Raw genomic sequence first — 17,137 nt, 5'->3', positions numbered from 1 at the left:
TCAGGGAAATACAAATCAAAAACCACAATGAGATACCACCTCACACCTGTCAGAATGGCTAAAATTAACAACTCAGAAAACAACAGATGTTGGCAAGGATGTGGATAAAGGGAAACCCCTTTGTACTGTTGTGGGAATGCAAAGTGGTGCAGCCATTCTGGAAAACAGTATGGAGGTTCCTCAAAAAGGTAAAAATAGAGCTATCCTATGACTCAGCCATTGCACTACTAGGTTATTTATCCAAAGAATACAAAAGGGCTGATCTGAAGGGGCACATGCACGCCAGTGTTTATAGCAGCACTATCAAAAAAGCCAAATTATGAAAAGAGCCCAAATGTTCATTGACTGATGAATGGATAAAGAAGATATGGTGTATATGCACAATGGAGTATTACCCAGTCATCAAAAAGAATGAAATCTTGCCATTTACAACAATGTGGATGGAACTGGAGAGTATTATGTAAAGAGAAATAAGTCACTCAGAGAAATACAAATATATGATTGCACAGAATATTATATGATTCACAAATCATATAATATGATTCACAAATATTATATGATTTCATAAGAAACAAAACAGATGAACATAGTTTCAGGAAAAATAAAATAACATAAAAACAGGGGGGGCAAACCATTAGAAACTCTGTAGTTAAGAGAACAAACTGAGGTTTGCTGGAGAAGAGGTATATGAGGGGATGGGCTAAATGGGTGATGGGTATTATAGAGGGCGCTTGTTGGGATGAGCACTGGGTGTTATATGTAACAGAGCAATCACTAAATTTTATACCTGAAACCAATACTACACTATATGTTAACTAAGTTGAATTTAAATTAAAAAAAACTCCAAATACGTAAATTTTAAACACATTTTTAAACACTGCAAAAATCATAATACTCTGAATAAATTCTCAGTGTCCCATCTTTTGGGACTGCATCAAAATGTAAAACTAAACTCCTCAAAGATATGAAAGAGAAAGTAAAGGGCAATTTCACCCAGGAAAAACAAAAACCAAAACCCAGAAAACATTGTTTAAGTCAAAGAAATCAGATACAAGAGTTTATTTTATATGATTCCATTATTATGAAGTTATTTCTATAACAGACTAAAACTAATCTACAGTGATAGATATAACCTAATCTACAGTGACAGGTATCAAATTATTCCAAGGGACTGGTGTTAAGGAAACTGATTACAAATGATGACAATAAGGCAACTTTCTGGAATAATGATGAACATGTTCTATACATCTAACAAAATAAATCTCAAAACTACTGAAATACATACTTTAAATGTAAGTATTTACTAATAAATGGATTCAGTAAAATTATAGAATACAAAATCAATATTCAGGTTGTATTTCTATACACAAAAAAAGAAAGAAAGAAAGAAAGAAAGAAAAATTAAGAAAATAATCCCATTTACAGTTGCATCCAAAAGAAAAAAGTGGGACACCTGGGTGGCTCAAACGGTTAATGGTCCAACTCTTAATTTTAACTCAGGTAATGATCTCAGGATTTTGAGAATGAGCACCATGTCCAGCGTGGATTCTCTCTTTTCCTCTCTCTCTGCCCCTTCCCACCTCTCTCTCTCTTAAAAAAGAAAAGGGGGTGCCTGGGTGGCTCAGATGATTGAGCACCTGCCTTCAGCTCAGGTCATGATCCTGGCGTCCTGGGATCAAGTTCCGCATTGGGCTCCCTACTCCGTGGAGCCCACTTCTCCCTCTACCCCTCTCTCTGTATCTCACGAATAAATAAAATATTAAAAAAAAAAAAAAAAAAAAAGAACAACAACAACAAAGTAACTAGGAATAAATTTTTTTTTTAAAGATTTTATTTATTTATTTGACAGAGAGAGATCACAGGCAGGCAGAGAGAGAGGAGGAAGCAGGCTCCCTGCTGAGCAGAGAGCCCGATGCGGGCCTTGATACCAGGACCCTGAGATCATGACCCGAGCCGAAGGCAGCGGCTTAACCCACTGAGCCACCCAGGCGCCCGACTAGGAATAAATTTAACCAAGAAGTGAAAGACCTATACTTTGAAAACTATAAAACATTAATGCAAGAAATTGAAGACTGCACAAATAAATGGCAAGGTATGATCATGATCATGGGTTGGAAGAATTAATATTGTTAAAAAAAATCTATACTACCCAAAGCAATCTGTGGATTTAATGAAATCCCTATCAAAATATCAATAGCTTTTTTTTCTTTACAAAAGTAGAATAAAATTAATCCTAATTTTTGTATGGAAACACAAAAGACCCCCAAATAGCCAAAAAAATAATTGAGAAAGAGGAACAAAGCTGAGGGTATCACAATGTCAGATTTCAAACTCTACTACAAAGCTATAGCAATCAAAATAGTATGGTACTGGCACAAAAACAGATTTAGCTAGAAAGAACAGAATAGACTTTATAGAAATAAACCCACACTTATATGGTCAATTAACCTCCAACAAAGGAGGCAAGAAAATACAATGGACTTTTTAATAAATGGTGTTGGGAAAACTGGATAGCTCCATGCAAAAGAATGAAACTGGACCACTTTCTTACAACACATACAAAAATAAACTCACAAGTGATTAAAGACCTAAATATAAGACCTAAAACCATAAAACTGCTTTAAAAAAAAAAAAAAAACAGTACCAAAAAACCACAGGCAGTAAAATCTAGGACATCAGTCCTGGCAATATTTTTCTGGATATGTCTCCCCAGGTAAAGAGGAAAAAAAGCAAAAATAAATAACTGGTACTACATGAAACTACAAAAAGCTTCAGCACAGTGAAGATTATCAAAAAAATGAAAAGCAAGCTGCTGAAATGGAGAAAATATTTGCAAATGATATATTCAATAAGGGGCTAATATGGAAAATATATAAAGAACTTACATAACTCGACAAAATATATATATATTAATCAGAATATATACATATTCAACTAAAAATGGGAAGAAGAACTAAACAGACATTTTTCCAAAGACAGAAGGCCAACAGACACATGAAAGGATGCTCAACATCACTCATTATCAGGGAAATGCAAATCAAAACCACAATGAGATATCACCTCACACCTGTCAGAATGGTTAGAATCAAAAAGACAGGAAGTAACAAGTATTGACAATGATGTGGAATAAAGGAAACAATTGTGCATAGTTGATGGGAAAGTAAATTGGAGGAAACACTCTGGAAAACAGTACAAAGGTCCCCTAAAAGACTAAAAATAGAAATATATAACCCAGTAATTCCACTTCTGGATATTTACCCAAAGAGAACAAAAACACCAATTAGAAACAACTGCATTATTATTTACAAGCCAAGATATGGAAGCAATGTAAGTGTCCATCAACAGACGATGGACAAAGAAGATGTGATATATACAGACAATGGAGTATTATTCAGCCATGAAAACTAATGAAATCTTACCATTCACAACAACATGGATGGACCTAAAGGGTATCAAGCTAAGTGAAATAAGTTGGACACGGGCACCTGGGTGGCTCAGTTGTTAAGCGTCTGCCTTCGGCTCTGGTCATGATCTCAAGGTCCTAGGATCGAGCCCTGCTCAATGCTCAGCAGGAAGCCTTCTTCTCCCTCTCCCCTTCCCCTTGCTTGTGTTCCCCTTTACTGTTTCTCTCTCTGTCAAATAAATAAATAATATCTTTAACAACAACAACAACAAAATAAATTAGAGAAAGGAATTATATGATTTCACTTACAAGTGGATCTAAAAACAAAAACAAAAATGAACGAACAACAACAACAAAAAATGCAGGAAAATAAATGTAGAGAACTCGTAGCTGCCAGAGGGGAAGGGGGTGATGGGATAGGTGAAATAGTGAAGGGGATTAAGAGGTACAAATTTCCTAAACTTATTATGATGAACACTGAGTAATGTACAGAATTACTGAATCATATATTGTACACCTGAAACCAATATAATACTGCATGCTAACTATATTGAAAAAAATCAGTCAATACGTACATAAGTAAATGGTACAAACTTCCAGTTACAAAATAAACAAGTTGGGGTGCCTGGGTGGCTCAGTAGGTTAAGCCTCTGCCTTTGGCTCAGGTCACAATCTCAGGGTCCTGAGACTGAGCCCCACATCAGGCTCTCTGCTCTGTGAAGAGCCTGCTTCCTCCTCTCTCTCTGCCTGCCTCTCTGCCCACTTGTGATCTCTGCCTGTCAAATAAATAAATAAATTCTTAAAAAAAAAATAAACAAGTCACAGGGATAAGAAGTACAACATATGGAATACAGTCAAAAATATCACGGTAATCATGCAGGGTGACAGGTGTTAACTATATTTATTGTGGTAAGCGTTTCATAATGTGTATGTAGTTGTCAAATCACTATGCTGTATACCTGAAATTAATCAGCCAACTATACTCAATTTAAAAATTTAAAATTACGTATTTTACTATAGATAAATACACACACATGTATATATAGTATAAATAACTGAATATACAAATATATACTGTATTTTATTACATGCAGTAAAATACATATATAAAATCAACTACTGTACTGAATTAAATTCAATAAAATAAAATTTAGCAAACTCATATAAAGCAAAGTATACTACAGATCTATTTTCTGGCTTGAATCTTTACCAATCAAGGTATAAATATTCAAACAATTAAATCAAAGAAATTTTGTCAGTCAGAACATAGAAACAATGGCAGGGAACACTGGCAGAAGTCTTAGGAGTCCTTTAGTCTTCCCTTCTATTTAGTTCAAGAGTCCTACCAACAGCATGTGAAGCTGATGGTTTTAATGAATCAGTGCAGGTGTGCCCAGACCTCTTAGGCAAAGTCTTTCTCCCTACTGAAATATCTTAGAAAATTATCTTCAAAAATTCTGAGAGATGAAAATTGTGCTCTTTTGCAGCAGGAGTTGGCCTGTGGATAAATCCAACCTACTGTCTATTTTTACAAATAAAGTTTTGTTGGAATACAGTCATGCCCATTTGTTTTCCACATTACTGTATGGCTCCTTTCATGTTACAATGGCAGAATTAAATTGTTGCAAACAAAACCCAAAATATTTAACTGGTCCTTTACAAAAAAGTGCCTCCCACTTTTCTAAAGCAACACCAGTGAAGTCTGTATCCTCTTTTCCATGACAGTATTAAAAAACCTAGAGATTATTAGTCCCATTTGCCTTTAGTCTTTTCTTCCCGTTTATGGACTATTACTCCTATGTCACTATTTTCAGTAGCTCAAATCCTTAAACATGCCCTTTTCTACATTATAATTGATGAATGACGCTCAGATAAAGTAGGAAAATGAATCCATCATCCCATCTAAGAAGACAGTGGAACCATTTTCTGATACAACATTTCTATTAATGCAGTTTAGAGTTTCATTTATCTTTTATATTCATAAAGAAAAGAGGTTTCATTTACTTATTTCTTGCTCCTTCACGTTGCTGACACATATCTTTTACAATGATAACTTTTTTTAAAAGGCAATGTGTATGTATTACTTTTGCAAACAAAAACACTCTATGAGGAAATATCCACACATTCTTTTTTTTTTCTCAAAGATTTTATTTATTTATTTGACAGAGAGAGATCACAGGTAGGCAGAGAGAGAGACAGAGAGAGAGAGAGAGAGAGAAGCAGGCTCCCTGCCGAGCAGAGAGCTCGATGTGGGACTCGATCCCAGGACCCTAAGATCATGACCTGAGCCGAAAGCAGCGGCTTAACCCACTGAGCCACCCAGGCACCCCCCACACATTCTTTTCAACACAATTTGTCTGGATCTGGGGACCAGATGTTATGTCACATATTTGAGGCTCCTACGTCATAATTTTCTCTTTCTCTTCTCTTACTGTAAGCTATAGCTCTATTCTGTTGTTTAATACACCTATTTCCATATGAGAATTATTCTCCTGAAGGAAACAAAACAGGCTCTATTATACTGAAAGTACCAAAGGAACATTCAGGAAACTGGTACACAGATGAAGAGCTTAGGAAGAAGCAGGAGAGTGCCCCAAAATACCAACAAGTGTGGTTTGGTGAAAGATGCAAAGCCTTAATGATCAGACAACACTAAGCTTGACATAGATTCTGTTCCTTCTTAGCTATATCATACAGAATAATTTCAAAAGTAGATTAAGGTGAAGATACAATTAATGAGCCAAGCATTACCTTAAATTTTTTTTTAAGATTTTATTTTTTTTTAAATTTGACAGACAGAGATCACAAGTAGGCAGAGAGGCAGGCAGAGAGAGAGAGAGAGAGAGGAGGAGCAGGCTCTCCGCGGAGCAGACAGCCCGATGCAGGGCTCGATCCCAGGACCCTGGGTTCATGACCTGAGCCGAAGTTAAATATTTTTAAACATAAAACATATCCAGTATTTTGATGTAGGAATCACCTTTACCTGGTGCCTCAGACTTCTATCTGGAAGAACTCCCTTACCTGCCTTCACCCAAAGAAGAATAATAAACCTCCTCACTAATGTGCACATTTTTCTTTTTCTGATTTTTCTTTAAGATTTATTTATTTATTTGACAGAGAGAGAGAGAGAGAGAGGAAGAGAGAGAAATCATAAGTAGGCAGAGAGGCAGGCAGAGAGAAAGGGAAACCGGCTCCCTGTTAAGCAGAGACCCCGATGCGGGGCTCGATCCCAGGACCCTGAGATCAGATCTGAGATCATGATCTGAGCCAAAGGTAGATGTTTAATCCACTGAGCCACTCAGGCGTCCCTACTGTGCACATTTCTTGAATATTCATTTCTTGAATATGTGGAGCTAATATCATAAGGAGCTGCCAACACTAGTGATTGACACTATTCTTCCGATCAGATTTTGGAATGGAATAATCATTATCAATCAATGGAATAATACTCAGAAATTCTGAGTATTTTTTTTGTTGCATCGGCAAGCCCATTTGGCAGCAGCAGCTCTAAAGCTATGAACTCTCATCATTGTACCATTAATAATACTGATGTTTTAAACTTCATATGGAACTCTCTTATGTCTTAATTTTCATTTGGTTCCGAACTCAGGACCAGGACGCCCCCCCCTTTCTTAAGATTTTATTTAATTATTTGACAGACAGATCACAAGTAGGCAGAGAGGCAGGCAGAGAGAGAGGAGGAAGCAGGCTCCCTGCTGAGCAGAGAGCCCTACTCAGAGCTCGATCCCAGTACCCTGGGATCATGACCTGAGCTGAAGGCAGAGGCTTTAACCCACTAAGCCACCCAGGTACCCCCAGGACTCCTTTTCTGAATATGGGTCCTCTGATTAGTGTTCTACATCGCCCTTCTTGCATAAGTCACACTTGTAATTCAGTGTTCAGCTTACTTCCTTTTTTAAAAAAAGATTTTTGTCTATTTATTTGAGAGAAAGAAAAGTCGAGAGACAGCATGAGTGTGGGGAGGTGCAGCACAGAGGGAGAAACAGACTCCCTGCTGAGCAGGGAACCCAACATGGGCCTCCATCCCAGGACCCTGAGATCATGACCTGGGCCACAGGCAGACGCTTAACTGACTGAGCCACCCAGGCACCCCTCACCCTTCTTCTTTAAAATATAACAAAAACTAATGCATTTGCAAAGAAATAAATTCAGAATCTTCCACATTTGTTTTTCCTACAATCTATTATAAACAGTCTCATTACGTCTAATTCAATAGCAAGTGCTTTAGCTCCTTATCATTATGTCTTTCCAAACTTTCAATTCAGCTTTCATAAAGCAATCTTTGTTAGGAATTCATAGATTTAATTGTAAGGATTTTTTTTTTTTTTTTTTTTTTTTGACAGAGAGCACAAGTAGGCAGGGAGGCAGGCAGAGAGAGGAGGAAGCAGGTTCCCCAGGCACCCAGGTGCCCCTCATAGATTTAATTTTAAATGAATAATTATTAACAGGTCTGGGAACAAATAGAATTAACTCTTGGTAAGGCTACAACTCATATATTAGAGCAGAAGCACAGAAACACGCTAGAGTATAACTGATTAGGCATAAATGACCAATGGGTCCATCATTATCAGTCAATGTATTTTCCAGGGGGAATGGAGAGAACTGATTAATCTGACTGGAAGAAGAACTTCAATATCCTCACCTTTAAAATGGGGATACCACTATCCTTCTTTTAAGTTTCCCATGAGGATTAAATGAAATTCTAGGTATAAATTGTCTAGAGAAGTATTTGGCACAAACCAAGTGCTCAATAAATACATGAGGCCAACACTTAATAAAACCAAGCTCCATATCCAAAAAGCAGAATCTTTATGACACAAGTAAATCTTATCTGAATAATCTACTTGAGGTAAAAACTGGCAATGTTGTTGGGGATTACTTCCCATAATCCTGGCTAAAGTTTCAGTATAGGAGACAAAAACAAATTTTAAAACTTCCCCAATAGTGTCGGAGCCGCTGCAGCCAAGTCCGGATCCAGTCTCATGTACTGCTGATGCCCGCCCTCCCGACGTGCACTCCCAATTCCTTTTGGTTCTAAGTCCAAAATGGCAATTCTCAAAGATCAGCTTGATTCAGAATCTTCTTAAGGAAGAACATGTCCCCAAAATAAGATTACAGTTGTTGGGGTTGGTGTTGTTGGCATGGCTTGTGCCATCAGTATCTTTTTTTTTTTTTTCCTTCTTAAGATTTTATTTATTTATCAGAGAGAGAGAGGGAGAGAGCAGGCACAGGCAGACAGAATGGCAAGCAGAGGCAGAGGAAGAAGCAGGCTCCCTACTGAGCAAGGAGCCCGATGTGGGACTCGATCCCAGGACACTGGGATTATGACCTGAGCCGAAGGCAGCTGCTTAACCAACTGAGCCACGCAGGCATCCCGTGCCGTCAGTATCTTAATGAAGGACTTGGCAGATGAACTTGCTCTTGTTGATGGCATGGAAGACAAATTCAATGGAGAGATGATGGATCTCCAGCATGGAAGCCTTTTCCTTAGAACACCAAAAATTGTCTCTGGCAAAGACTATAACGTGACTGCAAACTCCAAGCTGGTTATTATCACAGCTGGGGCATGTCAGCAAGAGGGGGAAAGCCGCCTTAATTTGGTCCAGCGTAACATGAACATCTTTAAGTTCATCATTCCTAATGTCGTCAAATACAGCCAAACTGCAAGTTGCTTGTTGTTTCCAATCCAGTGAATATCTTGACCTATGTGGCTTGGAAGATAAGTGGCTTTCCCAAAAACCGTGTTATTGGAAGTGGTTGCAATCTGGATTCAGCCCGGTTCTGTTACCTAATGGGAGAAAGGCTGGGAGTTCACCCATTAAGCTGTCACGGGTGGATCCTCAGGGAGCATGGAGACTCCAGTGTGCCTGTATGGAGTGGAGTAAACATTGCTGGTGTCTCTCTGAAGAATCTGCACCCTGACTTAGGCACTGATGCAGATAAGGAACAGTGGAAAGAGGTTCACAAACAGGTGGTTAACAGTGCTTATGAGGTGATCAAACTGAAAGGCTTCACTTCCTGGGCCATTGGACTGTCTGTGGCAGATTTGGCAGAAAGTATAATGAAGAATCTTAGGCAGGTGCATCCAATTTCCGCCATGATTAAGGGTCTCTATGGCATAAAAGATGATGTCTTCCTTAGTGTTCCTTGCATCTTGGGACAGAATGGAATTTCAGATGTTGTGAAGGTGACTCTGACTCCTGAGGAAGAGGCCCGTTTGAAGATCCCCCACTCTGGAGGATCCAAAAGGAGCTGCAGTTTTAAAGTTTTCTAATGAACCACTTCACTGTCTAGACTACGACAGGGTTTTAGTTGGAGGTTGTGTACATTGTCCTTATTATCTGATCTGTTACTTAAATAATATCAAAATGGCCTAAGGAAAAAACATCAGTTTCCTAAAGTTCTAAATAGGAATGGTTCAGCAAACCCTGCAGCTATACCCTAATGCTGGATGATACCTGCCTTTGTAGCCCTAAATGGGTTCATCTCAGAGGCACCACTGCCAATACTGCATATGCAGCAGGTGCTCTTCAAACCAGATGCGTATTTCCTGTGTGTTCTATGACTTCTGGTTCCTTCACTCAACACCCAACATGCCTAGTCCATCTTTTCCATCGAGAGAAAGGAAAAGCCTCAGTATCCTAAAAGACAAGAAAAACCAGGTGGTGGGGTTATGACATTGGGGAGGGTATGTGCTATGGTGAGTGCTGTGAAGTGTATAAACCTGACGATTTACAGACCTGTACCCCTGGGGCTAATAATACATTATATGTTTATTAAAAATATATAATTAAAAAAAAAAACAAGAAAAACCACCTAGCACTCTGCAGATTATTCCATTCTCATCTGTTGGCCGGGAAACAGCAACCTGTTCTCCTTTCAATTCAGAAATCTCGTAAAATCAGTATATTACTATTTCCTTCTACTAACTCCATGGTCTGACAAGATAGGATCCATCTAAGGAAATATAATCACCAGAATCTAAGATAAGGAAGAAAGGAAGGGAAGATGGATGGATTATAACTACTCAGAATTATAGTATTTACCATTATAGGCCAACCCTGAAAAATAAATACGGTACACTTAAATGTTAAGTTCATATCTGCTAGGTTTTAGTCAATGCAATAGTAATATATAAAGACCAAAAACGTCACTTATTTGCAAAGAACAAGACTTATAACCTGGTTCCTATCCTATATAAACATGTTTTTCTGCTACAGATTCTGAGGCATAGATCTTATTGTGAACAGCATTCCCAAACTGACTCTTCATGGTGGCTGAGAATCCTAACCTAACCTATACACTAAGCCATTGTTAATGCCAGTTTCCTGTTCCTCCACTCCTGTCATCTACTATACTCAGGACCTTACCCCTGTCTTCTATTTTCACTATGACACTCTAGCCTCAGTATGGCCCTCAAATCTAGAAACACTTTAAAGGTTCTGCCTCAGCTCTTAGTCCCAAGTGCTCTATGTACTCACATTCTGCCCAAAAGCCAACAAAATGCTAAGCTTTCTGTATTTGAAATCTTGAGTTTTCTTTCAAAAAAACTGAAATTTTGTTAGCATGAGTCTATAATTTTGTTCTACATGGGACACAAAAGCAGCAGAAAAGATAATCTACTTAAGAGAAAGAGATTAATTAAAGAGAATACATGGTGAAAGAAGTGTATGTGAAATTAGCATAACATACATGAAGTCTAAAAAAAATGAAAGGTACTATGTGTCTTACCTCCCCCACCCACCTCATATAATACAAAACGTAATGATTATCCTTAATTTCAAAACTGACAGATTGCTCCTGTTGATTCTGAAGCTCTTCACAAGGACAGCCATACCCACCCTCTGTTTCTTATCCACACTTACTCATCCCTCTTCCATGAAGTCTTCCTTGATTAACTAGAAGAGAGCTTAGCATTGTTCCACCTACACACAGTCTCAAGATTCTTCCATGTCTGCCACCTGAAATAACATGCTTTCCTAACTGCCCATATAGAAAAATAAACCACTTAATCTATTTACTTAATTGAGCACATTTCCCAAGTGATCTTATTCAGCTAGCCAGCCATTTAGTTTTGGTCAGGTCATAATGGTTCTCTATGTTGCTTGTCTACTTAAGATTCCTTGAATCTCAAACTTAATGTTTGAGGCAAAATATAATCTATGGAAATTATGCAGCAAGTTAAATAATAAGATTTCTCCCTCACTACTTTTACATTTTTTTCAAAAGGAAAAAAAAAAAAAAACAAAAAAAACACCTTTTAAAAAGACTTCCCAGGGAGCCTGGGTGGCCCAGTCATTAAGCCTCTGCCTGCCTCGGCTCAGATCCCAGGGTCACCGCATCAGGCTCCCTAGTAGGCAGGGAGTCTGCTTTTCTCTCTCCCACTCCCCCTGCTTGTGTTCTCTCTTTTGCTGTGTCTCCGTCAAATAAATAAAATTTTTTTTTAAGATTTTATTTATTTATTTGACAGAGAGAGATCACAAGTAGACAGAGAGGCAGGCAGAGAGAGAGGAGGAAGCAGGCTCCCCGCTGAGCAGAGAGCCCAATGTGGGGCTCCATCCCAGGACCCCGGGATCATGACCTGAGCGGAAGGCAGAGGCTTTAACCCACTGAGCCACCCAGGCGCCCCTAAATAAAATATTTTTAAAAAATTAAAATTAAAATTAAAAAAGACTTCCCTACCAATATGTGTGAAACTTTGCCATGTAAGGTATTACACTTCCCCAAATTCACACCTGAAAAAATATAAACACAAAGTTTACAACACAAAGAATTCTCTGGAAGAGGACTTCAAGATGCATTCAATATATTTGCCTCTGCTCCTACCCCAATTATCCACAGGTTCGCCACTTATCTCCTGACCACAATATGTATGTAACGCTTGGCTACATAAAGAGAATACATGTCCTAGATTTTCTAGGACAATCTCTATCTCATTTACCCTTTTCCCTTCCATACACATGTCATAAGTATAATGAAATGTGATTGAACTGTTACAAATTTTTAAGACTTTGTGAATACAAAGGTCTAATGAAAGGAATTAAATGACACGGATTAGTTGTACAAAACACATGGTCACTACATTTATAAGTAAAGGCAGTGAACAAAATACATCTGAAACATCTTTAATACTGCCCACTAAAAACTTGTATTAAGTCAATGCTGGCAACCACAATATTAGAACTTGGCCTTCTTTCTCTTAGATGGATTTCTAAAATACAAGTTGCTACCAGGCTAACTCCTCCCCTTCTTAGCAGGTTACCAAAATTCCAAACAGTTTGGTCTTGATTTCCTTATTCAAGGCTCATTAAAATACAGTTGACCCTTGAGATCCTTGAATAGTGAAGGGACAGAAGACACCTAGAGCAGTCAAAACTTTGCATATAACTTTTGACTCCCCTGACACTTAACAACTAATAGTCTGTTTACTGGAAGTCTTACCAATAACATGAATAGTGGATTGACAGATATTTCATATGTTTTATGTATTTATATATTGTATTCTTACAATAACATAAGCTGTAAGGAAAAATGTTAAGAAAATCATAAAGAAAAGAAAATACATTTACAGTATTGTAACATATTTATTGAAAAAAAATCCTCGGGCACCTGGGTGGCTCAGTGGGTTAAACCGCTGCCTTCGGCTCAGGTCATGATCCCGGGGTCCTGGGATGGAGCTCCACATTGGGCTCTCTGCTCAGCAGGGAGCCTGCTTCCCTCTCTCTCTCTCTCTCTCTCTCTCAGCCTGCCTCTCCATCTACTTGTCCTCTGTCAAATAAATAAATAAAATCTTTAAAAAAAAAAAAAAAAGGGGCGCCTGGGTGGCTCAGTGGGTTAAGCCGCTGCCTTCAGCTCAGGTCATGATCTCAGGGTCCTGGGATCGAGTCCCGCATCGGGCTCTCTGCTCAGCAGGGAGCCTGCTTCCCTCTCTCTCTCTCTGCCTGCCTCTCTGCCTACTTGTGATCTCTGTCTGTCAAATAAATAAATAAAATCTTTAAAAAAAAAAAAAAAAGGAAAAAAAATCCTCAAAAGTGGACCTCCTATACAGTTCAAATCCATGTTGTTCAATGGTCAACTATAAAGTAAATTTACTTCTCTCCTACAAATCAGCATAGGCCTTCCACCTCTTAAGACTTCTATTCTCATACTTGAGCACAGAGAAGGTCCTCCTTAACTGAAAGATTTAGTAGTTAAGTGCGGCTCTTCAATATCAAAAGCATTACCTTTGTTGTTGCTATTGTAATACAGTCTCTTCTGTTTTGTCTGGGTTTTGTTGTGTTTTACTTTGTTTTCCAATGACTATGTTTTGACTGGCTTTCAAATATCTTTGGACTAAAATGCAAAACTTAACAGCAATACCCCTGGCCTCTTACTAGGTAATTCTTATACTCCCTGGAGTTTAGAGGCTTGCCAAATTAATCTGGTGACCCTTGCTTACTCTCCCAGATAGTATTTACTGACAACCCCTTATACTGGATGAAGAAGGAAATAGTGTTTCATGTATATTTAAGTTCAAGAACATAATGTGGTGTCTCAGACTCACTGGGCAGAGTTCAGTCCAAGGGATGATGTGAAAATCTGAAAACAAGTACAATCTTCAAGCAATAAATCTAGACCTCACGATTCCTGAAGTTGTTTCCAGTTTTATTTATTTTTTTTACTATTATCAACAATCCTGCTTTGAGCATCTCTGTACATCTATCTTGACACACTTCTGCAAGCATATTTAAAGGAAATAATGTTGGGGTAGAGTGCTAGAGCAGGGCTCTAGAAGTTTTTCTTAAGAGGACAAGTAATCATTTTTGACTTCGTGATCTATAAAGTCTCTCCTTCAACTACCCAACTTTGCCTTGTAGTGCAAAAGTAGTCATAGATAGACAATATAAATATAGATGTGCAGGACTATATTACAATAAAACTTTATTTAAAAAAAAAAAGGCAGTGAGCCAGATTTGGTCCCAAGAGTGAGGGTAGTAGTTTACGTCCTTACTACAGGTTAATATACCTTTGAATGGCAGTACAAGGCTGAAAGTTATATGCATTTGACATTTTTATTACTATTCAAATGGGTCATTTTTAAAATAGAGATATGGGGCCCCCAAATGGACACTCCAGAGACAGCACTCCTTATCTCAGTGTCAAGAACTGTGAAGGGTCTGAGATTAGGCCTTGCTCCTAAGATAACAAGGTAAACCCTTCAGTTTTGTAGATGAAGGCAGAACACATGAGACTCCTGAGTCAGAGATCAACTACTCTATTAGTCATATCATAGCAAGAAGCATGAGCATCAGTGCCTTTCCATCAGTCCCCCTTACCCCACATCCCAAGGCAGCAAATAAATGAGTCCAAATGGATGTGTGCACAGTGAGTTTACGGGAGAGAAAACCTTTGCGTAGGTAGCCCAATCTTTTGTAGTGCACAGTAAGCATGGCCGACCTTTGTCTAGAGAGACATTATCTCCATTATACTGAACAGTAAAATATATCTGACCTTTGCCCTAGAGAAAGACACTATGTCTATTTCCCAAGACTGTTTACTACATAAGCATCCTTGAAAGGATAGTCCAAAACAAAGCCAATCAGTGCCTCTGCTTGCAAAACATGCGGAAATATAAGTGGCGTGTGGAAAATTAACTCCAGTACCATGTATCCTTTGTTTCTACATTGTCAGGACTCCTAGCAAATTTTTCCAAAGCATTCCACCCTATTGCCCAAGCTGATTAATCTGACAAAGGGAGGACCAAATCTATTTAATTTGTAATGTAATGAAAGCTACCACTATAAACAGGATTCCAAAGCAACAAGATAAGGCCAACATAGAGTATTAAATCCACCATGTCCTCCAGGGTCCTGGGCCAAAACAGTTGAACAAATCCCATAAATCCAAGTGGCTTCCTCCTTATGTGTCTGAACTGACCTTTTCACTTAGATGGAAGCACTAATCCAGGTATAGGAAACATGTATTAACAATTAGACTCTGCATGGCCCGCAAGGAAATCTAAGGCAATACTATCATCCATAACAACCCTGGCCGGTAACTTGAGGCTGACTTAAATACTTTCTAGAGACATGGTGGTATTATTGATCACTTCAGCTACAGTCGGGGACAAATTTCATAATACCTATCCTAACAGGATGATTCCATCGCAAGGATAACTGCCTGCAGAGTTCATGTAAATAATGAATTAGTCATCCTTCCAAGAAATTCCCCCATGTGTTCAAGATTAGCCTCATTTTGGAGAAATCTCTATAATAATTTTAAAACTACATAATGTTTCATTAAATAAAATACATAAAGGTTTCTTACAATTTACCTTATAGTACAAGTCACTGTGTTTTCGGTAAGGAGGGGAGTTGATGCCTGGCTTTCATACAAGAAGCACAATGCCAGAAGTGCTGCTTACAATTGTTGGAGATCCACAAATAGGACCTAAGTCACAAGCTAACGGTGGATCAAATGTGGCCTTTTAACGGGCTGGTCTGCTTTAGGACTCCCAGTTTAGTTTGAACTGTGAAAAGACTGCCTAAGAAGTCAGGCCAAACTATCCTGTTTGTTCAAACATCAGCCAGCTGGCATTTGGCCACTTCTATGAAATGACTCAACAATGGCTACTGGAATGGGTGCAGGGAAGGCATGTGGTTTTGACAGGTGTTTTGTGTGGGAAGTAGAGAAGTTAGGCTCATCCCCTGCTATTTTCCGTAGACTTCTCAATAAAGTTAAGAGGAATGACAAACCATGATCAGAGCTATCTGGAGGTGGACAGCATACCCAGCACTCAGTTAAATATAAGGCATCTGGAGCAGCTTATGGGAGCTGCACCAGAAGTTTTCATTCCTGAGGAAGGTTCTGGGGGTGATTTTGAAAAACAAAGTTCATGAATGGTTTCTCCTCAGCCCCTACTTCCCACAGCTTAAGATATTACCTACCTAGAATCCAGGGACAACTGGTATGTCCCATTCCAGTAGCCATAAATTCAATCTTTATCTAATAATTTCCTCCCCAGACCCAGACTCTTCATCTGGAAAAATCAAATGCAAAAGAAACAAGGGCTTTCTAAAAATAAAAATTCTAGAGAACCATTATACACCCGTTTGACTCCCATAAGCCATCGTAAGGAGACCTGATCAGTATATTTGACCAAATGGTCATTATTCTTATAACCCAAGATTCTAGAATACAACAAAAGAACCAACGTGGCTGAACGAGAATTAGGTTTGAATCCCCTACAACTGTTTCTTAAGGTAGGTTGTCACCTAAAGGGTGTACCAACTAGGCTGCCCTATGGCTACTTTTCGGTTATTTAAAAAAAAAAAAAAAAAAAAGACCTATGATACCCAGTGATTTTCAAGATGGGTAACATCTGTATAACGCCCTATACCTTTTATCCTGATCATTATTCAGAAAGCAGCCAAAAGGAGAAGATGCCTTTCTGGATCTACCTCCATTCAATGACCAAACCACTTACGAAAGTGTGTGAACTAGGAGGAAGTTAGGGAAGGTTAGAAACTTTCTGAGTCAACTTTCAGACAATTTCAACACAAAACAATACTAGATGACCATAGATGACTGGCCATGTGAAAGGTCCACTGAATACCTTAACTCTCAGCCAACTGTTGAGGGGCTTTGAGAAATAAAGGTATATCACTGTTAAGATGCACATGGTCTGGGGCGCCTGGGTGATTCAGTGGGTTGGGGCCTCTCTCTGCCTTTGGC

The 17,137-nt window shown here is 38.6% G+C and overlaps 1 protein-coding gene and 1 pseudogene across 6 annotated transcripts in view; one reads left to right on the top strand and one right to left on the bottom strand.

Moving 5' to 3' along the window:
* The window catches only part of TCF12 (transcription factor 12), a 389,941-nt gene that overhangs the window by 272,391 nt on the left and 100,413 nt on the right, over positions 1-17,137 (bottom strand). The window lies entirely within an intron of this gene.
* LOC132029143 (L-lactate dehydrogenase A chain-like) lies at positions 8,730-9,979 on the top strand (annotated as a pseudogene).

This window comes from Mustela nigripes, chromosome 13, assembly GCF_022355385.1.
Source record: "Mustela nigripes isolate SB6536 chromosome 13, MUSNIG.SB6536, whole genome shotgun sequence".
NCBI lineage: Eukaryota > Metazoa > Chordata > Mammalia > Carnivora > Mustelidae > Mustela > Mustela nigripes.
This window is presented reverse-complemented; position numbering and strand designations above follow the sequence as displayed.